Source organism: Monodon monoceros, unplaced genomic scaffold (genome assembly GCF_005190385.1).
Source record: "Monodon monoceros isolate NGI ecotype Baffin Bay Population unplaced genomic scaffold, NGI_Narwhal_1 Super_Scaffold_12, whole genome shotgun sequence".
Lineage (NCBI taxonomy): Eukaryota > Metazoa > Chordata > Mammalia > Artiodactyla > Monodontidae > Monodon > Monodon monoceros.
In genome coordinates, this window is record NW_021703768.1 from 36,110,986 (window position 1) to 36,120,676 (window position 9,691).

Consider the following 9,691-nt stretch of genomic DNA (forward strand, 5'->3'; position numbering starts at 1 on the left):
TAAAACACAGATTCTCAGGCTTCATATTTGGGAACTTCGACTCAGTAGTTCTGGATTAGAGACCAGAAGTGTGGATTCTTAACAAGCTCTCCGTATAATAACGATCAGCAAACAACAGTGGAAACAACTGAGACTACAAGACTAGATTATAGTGAATATTTCTTTTCCTCTACACGTATTTTCCAATTTTATAATGAACAAGTATTATTTGTGTAACGAGTACATTTCTTAAAAGGACAACTGTAACTTAATAATGTTTAATTTTTGACCTGAAACTTTTATTGTGAGGAATCACATACCCCATTGGTTAATAGATCAGCAGACATAAAATACTCAGACATGTATTCATTGTGATAGTAAACATTTTCTTGTCTCTGATAAAGAGTACGGTCCAGCTATTGGGGCAAAGTATACAGCAGAAGGGAGAGAGAATCCAGCTCCCCAGGGCCTTTCTTATCTCTCAAAACGCGGATGAGGGTCACACCAGATCAGGGGAGTCTTGAATCTCCTCCCACTCAGGCTTCTATTTCCTGCTAATGCCAGAAGCACATCATTAATATCCTAACTCCAGCCCCTTCCCTACAAGACAAAGAAACTTCCCCATGACTGTCACACAGACTTACTATCCGTCCTGGTCAGATTTCTTCTTTTTAACAACCCACAAGAATTCTGCTGCTGCCCAAGGGACTTCTTGCTAAGGGCTGACCAAGGCAGCAGACCTAACCAACGCCCATCTCCACGATGTTTTAATCTGTGTTTTGTCTACATGTTGATTTTAAAAACTGAAAACAAATAAGGAACATTTATATTGTTATGTCTATGTAATATTGATCACTACAGGGCCAAGCAATGTCCTGGGATTGCAATTCCTTCTCTCATGTCCAAATGATCCTGAAGTTTAGATCTAATGGCTTCTCCCTTCTTACAGGCTATTCATTCCTCAAAAATCATCAGCATTTTTGTTTGTTTGTTTGCTTCAAATTTGGACCTTGGCTTTAGGATGTGGATTTTTTTTTTCCCCCACAGAGTTTCTAAACACTCTCTTGGTTGATCCAGAGTTTCAGTCTCCCTTATATCCCACATATTCTGCCTGCATGCTTCTCATATCCATTTCCTTCTAGGACATCCGCAAATAACTTCTCCAGAAATAGTGCATAAGAAAAATGTCTGAGCCACTGAATGTCTGAAAAGTCTTCGTTTTTGTTGACAATGATTCATATTTTGTCTGGCTATAAAAGTATAACTTCGAAATAATTTTACCACTAGTTTTCTCTTGAATGGGAGGACTGAGTAAAATTTCTGTGTATATATAGCAGAGTTTATCCATTAACAAGATTTTAGAAGGAAGGATGAAAAACATAACTGATTACTCAGCCATAGAAAGGAACGAAATTGGGTCATTTGTAGAGATGTGGATGGACCTAGAGACTGTCATGTAATGTGAAGTTAAGTCAGAGAAAGACAAATATCGTATATTAATGCATATATGTGGAATCTAGAAAAATGGTACAGATGAACCGGTTTGCAAGGCAGAAATAAAGACACAGAGGTAGAGAACAAATGTATGGACACCAAGGGGGGAAAGCAGGGCAGGGGGATGAATTGGGAGATGGGATGGACATATATACACTACTGATACTATGTATAAAATAGATAACTCATGAGAACCTAACGGTATAGCACAAGGAACTCTACTCAGTGCTCTGTGGTGACCTAAATGAGAATGAAATCCAAAAATGAGGGGATATATGTATACATATAGCTGATTCACTTTGCTGTACAGTAGAAACTAACACAATATTGTAAAGCAATTATATTCCAATAAAAATTTTAAAAAAAGAAAAAGAAGAAAAATATAACTGAAAAGCATTGACACACATGTTAGTAGCCCCCAGTTTTCCTTGCATGCTCAAATTCTTTAGGGAAAAAACCTCTCAGTTTTTATTCAGGACGTAAATTACAGCTACCTGCTCTCAAATGGAGACATAAGAGAGGGAATGGGAAGCCAGTGGGCACAGGCTTTTATAGGCAGACTTTTAAGTAAACACTGTGCTTCAGCACCCCCTTCTCTACCTGCTAACAAGGTCACAACTTTGGGGGGTTTGCCATGGCAGAAAACTCCCTCTTTCACTGCATTTTCCCACCTTGGGTTGCAAATTCCTCCTCTCTTATCTTTCCCAACTTGCAATAGTAATTGAAATATCTCATCTATTGATACCTCCATTCCATTATCTTTACTTTTTTTTTTTTACATATGCTTGTTGCTTATCTATTTTTTTAATTAATTAATTTATTTATTTATTTACAGCTGCGTTGGGTCTTCATTGCTGGGCACGGGCTTTCTCTAGTTGCGGCGAGCGGGGGCTACTCCTCGTTGTGGTGCACGGGTTTCTCATTGCGGCGGCTTCTCTTGTTGTGGAGCACGGGCTCTAGACATGTGGGCTTCACTAGTTGTGGCACGTGGGCTCAGTAGTTGTGACTCACGGGCTCTAGAGTGCAGACTCAGTAGTTGTGGTGCACAGGCTTAGTTGCTCCACAGCATGTGGGATCTTCCAGGACCAGGGCTTGAACCCGTGTCCCCTGCATTGGCAGGTGGATTCTTAACCACTGCACCACCAGGGAAGTCCCTTTACTTTTATTTATTTGATTTTTAAATTATTTGTTGGCTATTAGTTTAATGAAGCAATGAAAAGACACAAACATATATCCTCAGTTTGCCATCTTGAATAAGAATCTGCCTTCTTTAGGAAGAGCTTTTAAGGTTGGCAAGAAATGAAGCAACTACTGTATAGACTCTAGTGACACATCTTTTAATCAAGGGCAAAACTCACATGATTTGGAGCAAAGATGAGACATCCTTTTTAAGATGAAGATGGAGATGAAGACCAGCGATTAGCTAATATCTAGGCTTATACATATCTACTCAAGAGGTATTAGACAGTTCCAGCTATCTTGGTCTATCTGAGAGCCTGGGGCCTCCCAATTTCAGCTTGGATGACCAACCAGCCATCACACTGACCTCTTTGACTCCTTTAATAAGGAAGAGGGGGAGTTTAAAATATTTGAGGATTTTCTCTACAGTTTATAAATTATTTCTATTAAAAAATAAACGTTATCAGCTTTAAAAAGACAGTTATAACTATAAGATGTTTTAGATAAGCTTCATGGAAATCACAAAGGGAAAACCTGTAGTATTTGAACAAAAGATAAAGGAATAAAAGCATACCACCAGAAAAACAAATCAAATCACAAAGGAAGACAGCAAGAGAGGAAGAAACAAAAGAACTATCAAATAGTCAGAAAATAATTAATAAAATGACAATAGTAAGTCTTAACCTATCAACAATTACTTTAAATGCAAATGGATTAAATTCTCTAGCCAAAAGAATAGAATGGCTGAATGGATTTTAAAAACAAGGTCCAACTATATGTGCCTATAAGGGACTGACTTTAGCTTTAAGGACACACATAGGCTGAAAGCAAAGAAATGGATAAAGATATTCTACACAAACGGTAACCAGAAGAGAGGAGGGGTGGCTATACTTATAGCAGACAAAATAGACTTTAAGTCAAAAACTGTCACAGGAGACAAAGAAGGTCATTATATAATGATAAACGGGTCAATTCATCAAGAGGGCATAACAATCGTAACTGTATATGTACCCAACATAGGAGCACCTAAATGTATGAAGCAAATATTAACAGAAATGAAGAGAGAAATACACAGCAATACAATAATAGTAAGGAACTTCAATACCCCACTTTCAACAATGGATAGATCATCCGGACAGAGAATCAATAAGGCAACAGTGGACTTGAACAACACTACAGGCCGAATGGACCTGACAGACACATAAAGAACATTTTACCCAACAGCAGCAGAACGCACATTCTTCTCAAGTGCAACACAGTACATTCTCTAAGCTAGATCATATGTGTTAGGCCACAAAACAAGTCTTAACAAATTTAAGATTGAAATCATATCAAGTATCTTCTCTCACCACCATGCTGAGAAACTAGAAATCAATCACAGGAGGAAAATTGGAAAATTCACAAATTTGTGAAAATTAAACAACATACTCCTGCACAACATATGGATCAAAGAAGACATCAAAAGAAAAGCAAAAAAATATCTTGAGACAAACAAAAATGGAAGCACAACACATGAAAACTCATGGAATGCAGCAAAAGCAGTTTTCTAAAAGACAAGTTTATAGCAATGGAAAACAGAATGAATGTTCCTCAGAAAATTAAAAATAGAACTATTATATGATCCAGCAATCCCACTTCTAGGTATTTATGTAAAGAAATTCAGATTAGGATGTTGAAGAGACACATACACTCCCATGTTCATTGCAGCATTATTCCAAATAACCAAGATATGGATATAACCTAAATGTCCATCAACAGATGAATAAAGAAAATGTGGTATATATTCTATATATGTGGAACATTATTCAGCCTTAAAAAAAAAAAAAGAAAAAAGAAATCCTGCCATCTGTGACAACATGGATGGACGTGGAGGACATTATGTTAAGTGAAACAAGCCAGACACAGAAAGACAAATGCTCTATGATCTCACTTACTTGTGGAGTCCAAAATAGTCAAATTCATAGAACCAGAGAGTAAAATGGTGGTTGCGGGGGAGGGGGGGGGTGGGAGGGGGGGGAATGAGGAGGTGATGGTCAAAGGGTACAGAGTTCCAGTTATATGAGATAAATAAGTTCTTGAGACCTACTAAACAGCATAGTACCTACAGCTAACAATACCATATGGTATGCTTAAAATTTGCTAAGAAGGTAAATCTTAAATTATTCTCACCCCACAAAATAATGATGATGATAATAATAATAAAGAGGGCGAGGGCTTCCCTGGTGGCGCAGTGGTTGAGAGTCCGCCTGCCGATGCAGGGGACACGGGTTCGTGCCCCGGTTCGGGAAGATCCCACATGCTGCGGAGCAGCTGGTCCCGTGAGCCATGGCCACTGAGCCTGCGCGTCCGGAGCCTGTGCTCTGCAACGGGAGAGGCCACAACAGTGAGAGGCCTGTGTACCGCAAAAAAAAAAAAAAAAAAAAAAAAAAAAAAAGAGGTTGAGAGAAAACTTTGGGAAGTGATACATATGTTTATAGACTTGATAGTGATGGTTCCACAAATGTACACTTATCCCCAAACACATCAAGTTGTATATATTAAATATGTTTGGAGTTTTACATGTTAATCATACCTTAATAAAAAATGTTAATACATAAATAGGTAATAAACAAGAGTTTTTTGGGGATTCATCTGTTATGGTTACTGGATCGTCTAAAACAAAGGGGATGACTCTAGCCCTGAGGAAGGAGGGTGCAGGGGGTTACATTCCTAAATGAAGTTTTAAAGAGACCTCTGTCTTCAAAAGTCCACCCACTGCTCCCTGCTTCTATGAGCATGTCCAGATTTTAATAATTCTTAACTCGGCATTCTATTCAGTTAAATCATTCTGGATAAAACCAAATGAAGTCCTACTGACTTTGTTTTAGAAAGAAAACTATAACCCCACAAACTGATCTGGGAATAATTCTAGAACTCTAGATAGGAAGCATTGAAGTGTAATTTGTCCTGATGAGATTATCACATCTTGGAGTTGAATTTCCCTCTCATTTTGATGCCTAAGTTTAAACTTCTTTGGCTGTAATACAGAGTGGTGAACATTAAACACTGTTTACTCATTCAGTATTTTTAGATCACATATACCGAGTGATAATTGCTGATTTTATGCATATGTATCTTATATTCACAAATCAGAGGAAGCTACTTCATGGCTCCATTGTTAGGCAAATTAGTGAAGTATTAGAAGAACATTCCCTTTTCCCAAAATTTTCTTTAATATTTTAATTTGAAAGTAAAGTTTAAAGTTATATATGGAAAATAAAACAAAAAATTCTAAAATACGACATCTGAACTATAAATGGATGCTGCAGATTTTATAGAAAATGCGGATTATAACATTTACATTGTAGGGTTGTTGTAACCTTTAGAATAATTATAGACGTAAACATGCTTCTTCAGTCGTAAAGTGTGACACAAATGGAGAACATTATTGTTAACTGCACAGTGATTGGGCTTCTATGGAAGGAAAATTTTTGTAAATGACTGCAGTGTAGCAAGCATCACTGGGTTCAGATGGAGGTAAGAAAGCTAGGGAGAGGCTGAGCAGATAGGCAGCACCCCTAGTTTTAGAGATAAAACCCATTTACCACTCACTTTTCCCTGGTCTACTCACCTTTGCAAGTAAAACTCATGAAACTCAAAGCCAATGGGATGGGAAACCACAATCAAGTATCAGAAGGGCTTCCACTGGTTTAATCCATTTCTTGGAGGGGTCAGTCAGGTGGATGGGTGAAGCACACGCTACCTATTAATATACAGTAAGAGCCTTCAACAGACTGTTCTCACAAAGGCCAGTTAAGGCGGTGGGCAATGTAAAGACAAAAGCAAATTAAAAATAAGAGGCTTACAATGAGGTATCTCCTCACACCGGTCAGAATGGCCATCATCAAAAAATCTACAAACAGTAAATGCTGGGGAGGGTGTGGAGAAAAGGGAACCCTCCTGCACTCTTAGTGGGAATGTAAATTGATACAGCCACTATGGAGAACAGTATGGAGGTTCCTTAAAAAACTAAAAGTAGAACTACCATATGACCCAGCAATCCCACTACTGGGCATATACCCTGAGAAAACCATAATTCAAAAAGAGTCATGTACCACAATGTTCATTGCAGCTCTATTTACAATAGCCAGGTCATGGAAGCAACCTAAGTGTCCATCAACAGATGAATGGATAAAGAAGATGTGGCACATATATATACAATGCAATATTACTCAGCCATAAAAAAGAATGAAAACGCCATTTGCAGCAATATGGATGGACCTAAGTGAAGTAAGTCAGACAAAGAAAGACAAATATATGATATCACTTACAGGTGAAATCTTAAAAAGTGATACAAATTGACTTATTTACAAAACAGAAATAGACTCACCGATATAGAAAACAAACTTACAGTTACCAAAGGGGGTGGAGAGGAGATAAATTAGGAGATTGGGATTAACATATACACACTACTATATATAAAAATAGGTAAATGACAAGGACCTACTGTATAGCACAGGGAACTACACTCAATATCTTGTAATAACCTATAATGGAAAAGAATATAAAAAAGAATATATATGTGTATATATATATATATATACACATATATGTATATATATATACATATATATATATAAACTGAATCACTTTGCTGTACACTTGAAACCAACATGACATTGTAAATTAACTCTATACTTCAATAAAAAAAATAACAAGAAGCTTAATTCTCCCAGTTGAAAAGAAGAGACATCTTCTCCTTCCCTTCTCTTAGAACATGTACTTTAGAAAACTTATCATTGTAAGTTCTTCCTCTGTCTCTTTGTAATGTGTACAAATTTTTAAAAGCTAAATAAGCCTCTTGTCAGTTTTCCGACCCAGGAATGTCTTTCTCAAGGACCTCTTGGAAATGGAAACATCAAGAAAGATAGGGCCCCCGTCCCTGTGAGAGGCTAGGAGCCCAACTTGAGTGGGTGCCTTGCTTTAAATTGTAAAACTTCATGTCATAAAGTTTGTTTCTCCTTTAGGTAAAGCCAGTTAGCTAACACAGATGGTCATCCCAATTACCAGGTAAATTTAGGATGAACTGTGTGTGGCAAATGGTGTTAATTCCTCTTTCTGAGGACTAGTGTTATTTTTTTTTAATTTAACATCTTTATTGGAGTATAACTGCTTTACAATGTTGGGTTAGTTTCTGCTGTATAACAAAGTGAATCAGGACTAGTTACTGTTTACCTAGAAAACATTTATGTAACAGGTTGTATCCACTTGACTATATAAGAGGGTAAGATTTCCTTCTGTCTTGGCAATCTCTTAGTGGATTGCCTGGGATGCTCACTGAATTCTGGTTTAACGCTTATTCAATAATAAAACTGTTTTCTTTCTCTTCTACCTTTGTGGAGAGGTTTTCTAGCTTGAGAGAAGATTTTGTTTTTAATTACATTTCCTCAACAGCAATTATGTCTGTACACATGAGCAGTAATTACTTAGCCTGCCTCAGAAAATCATATAACACAAGATAGCCAGAGGCAGAAATTGATCTGGAGAGAATTCAAATGGTGGCATGAGTCTCACAGAGCCACACTAACAAGCTGTAACTGTTATCATGTAGCCATCATGTTATATGATTGTGTTTTCCTCTATCAGATTTCTGTGAAATTTAGGGATAAGGGGTAGGAGATTAAAATGTTTCAGGTAAGTGGGCTGTGGACAATTCATGAAGACCAGAGGGCAGGAGGTTTTTTTTTAAAGTTACAAATTCTGGGTTGTTCAAGGGGATGGGTTAAATTATAAAAGAACATTTATTTTAGAAACATTTTGAAAATAGAAAAGTGTCTACTACTCATGGAAAACTGTTGTTAACATTTAGATGCATATCTTTTCAGTCTTTTGTCCTTGCATAGTTTTGAGCTTGTTTTTGTTTTGTTTTTGTTGTATAGTTGTCATCGGACTGTGTGTACAAGTATATACCTTGCTCTTCATTTTTCTTAACTAAACATTGACATGGGTCTTGTTTCATGTTTCCAAAACTTCATTGTACCTGCTTGAAAATCAACTGAGTGAATGTAGTAATAATTTATTTAACCATTCCCCCATTGGGAACACTCGAGTTATTTTTAATTCTGGTATTTTTCAATACCAGAAATTAAACTGGAAAGAAAATCTGCATGCAGAAAGCTAAATCTTAGAATATATTTACAGAAGTCAGGTGCTTTCACCAGCAATTTTCATTCTTTTCTAGTAAAAGGAATGAGTTTAGTATGTTTCTTGTAGTCACGATTTACTCATAAGGGAATGATCATGCATTTCTTGGGTACTGTTCTCCGGGTTCACAAAGCTGGTTCTTCACAAATTTGACTTACTAGTGTGACATCTGGCGTTTTGATTTGATTTAACAATTCATTCCAGGGAAATCTTAAAATTTGCTGTCTCCAGTGGATGTCAGCAAAGCGCTAAAGCAGCCTCTCCAACCCTCCAGTGCATGCAAATCACGTGGGAATCCTGATAAAATGCAAATTCTAATTCAGTAGGTCCAAGTATCTAACCAGCTGCCAAGTGATGCCTGTGTTGGTGATCATGGCTCTAAAGTGGTCCTGCTACCTTGCCTGCTGCATACTGGGATCACCGGGGAGGCTTAGGAATTTTTAAAGCTCCCCTGGATGATTCTAATGTGCAGCCAAGGTTGAGAACCACAGCTCTACTCACACCACAACGGCAAAATGTATACATCACAGAGCTCCAGCCTGATAAGCAAGCGAGACTTTACTGTCTTGTCCTCCCCAAAATTTCATTTGGTAGGTGAAGAAACTTAGCCCAAAGATGATAACACACTTGATCAAGGTCATACCATGGGTTTAGTTTAGTACAATGTCCACTAAAACATAAGATAACTGGGATATTCTATTCTCATCTGTATGCTTTAATCACACTCTCTAACGGGATTCTTATGGCTAGTACCTCAGCTGAGGTCAGTCCATGTTAATTTACTTTTCTTGTGGAATGGAGATGTAGAGGGTGTGCTTGAGACTCTCCTCCTTCACAAACAGGGCAGAGAAGGTAA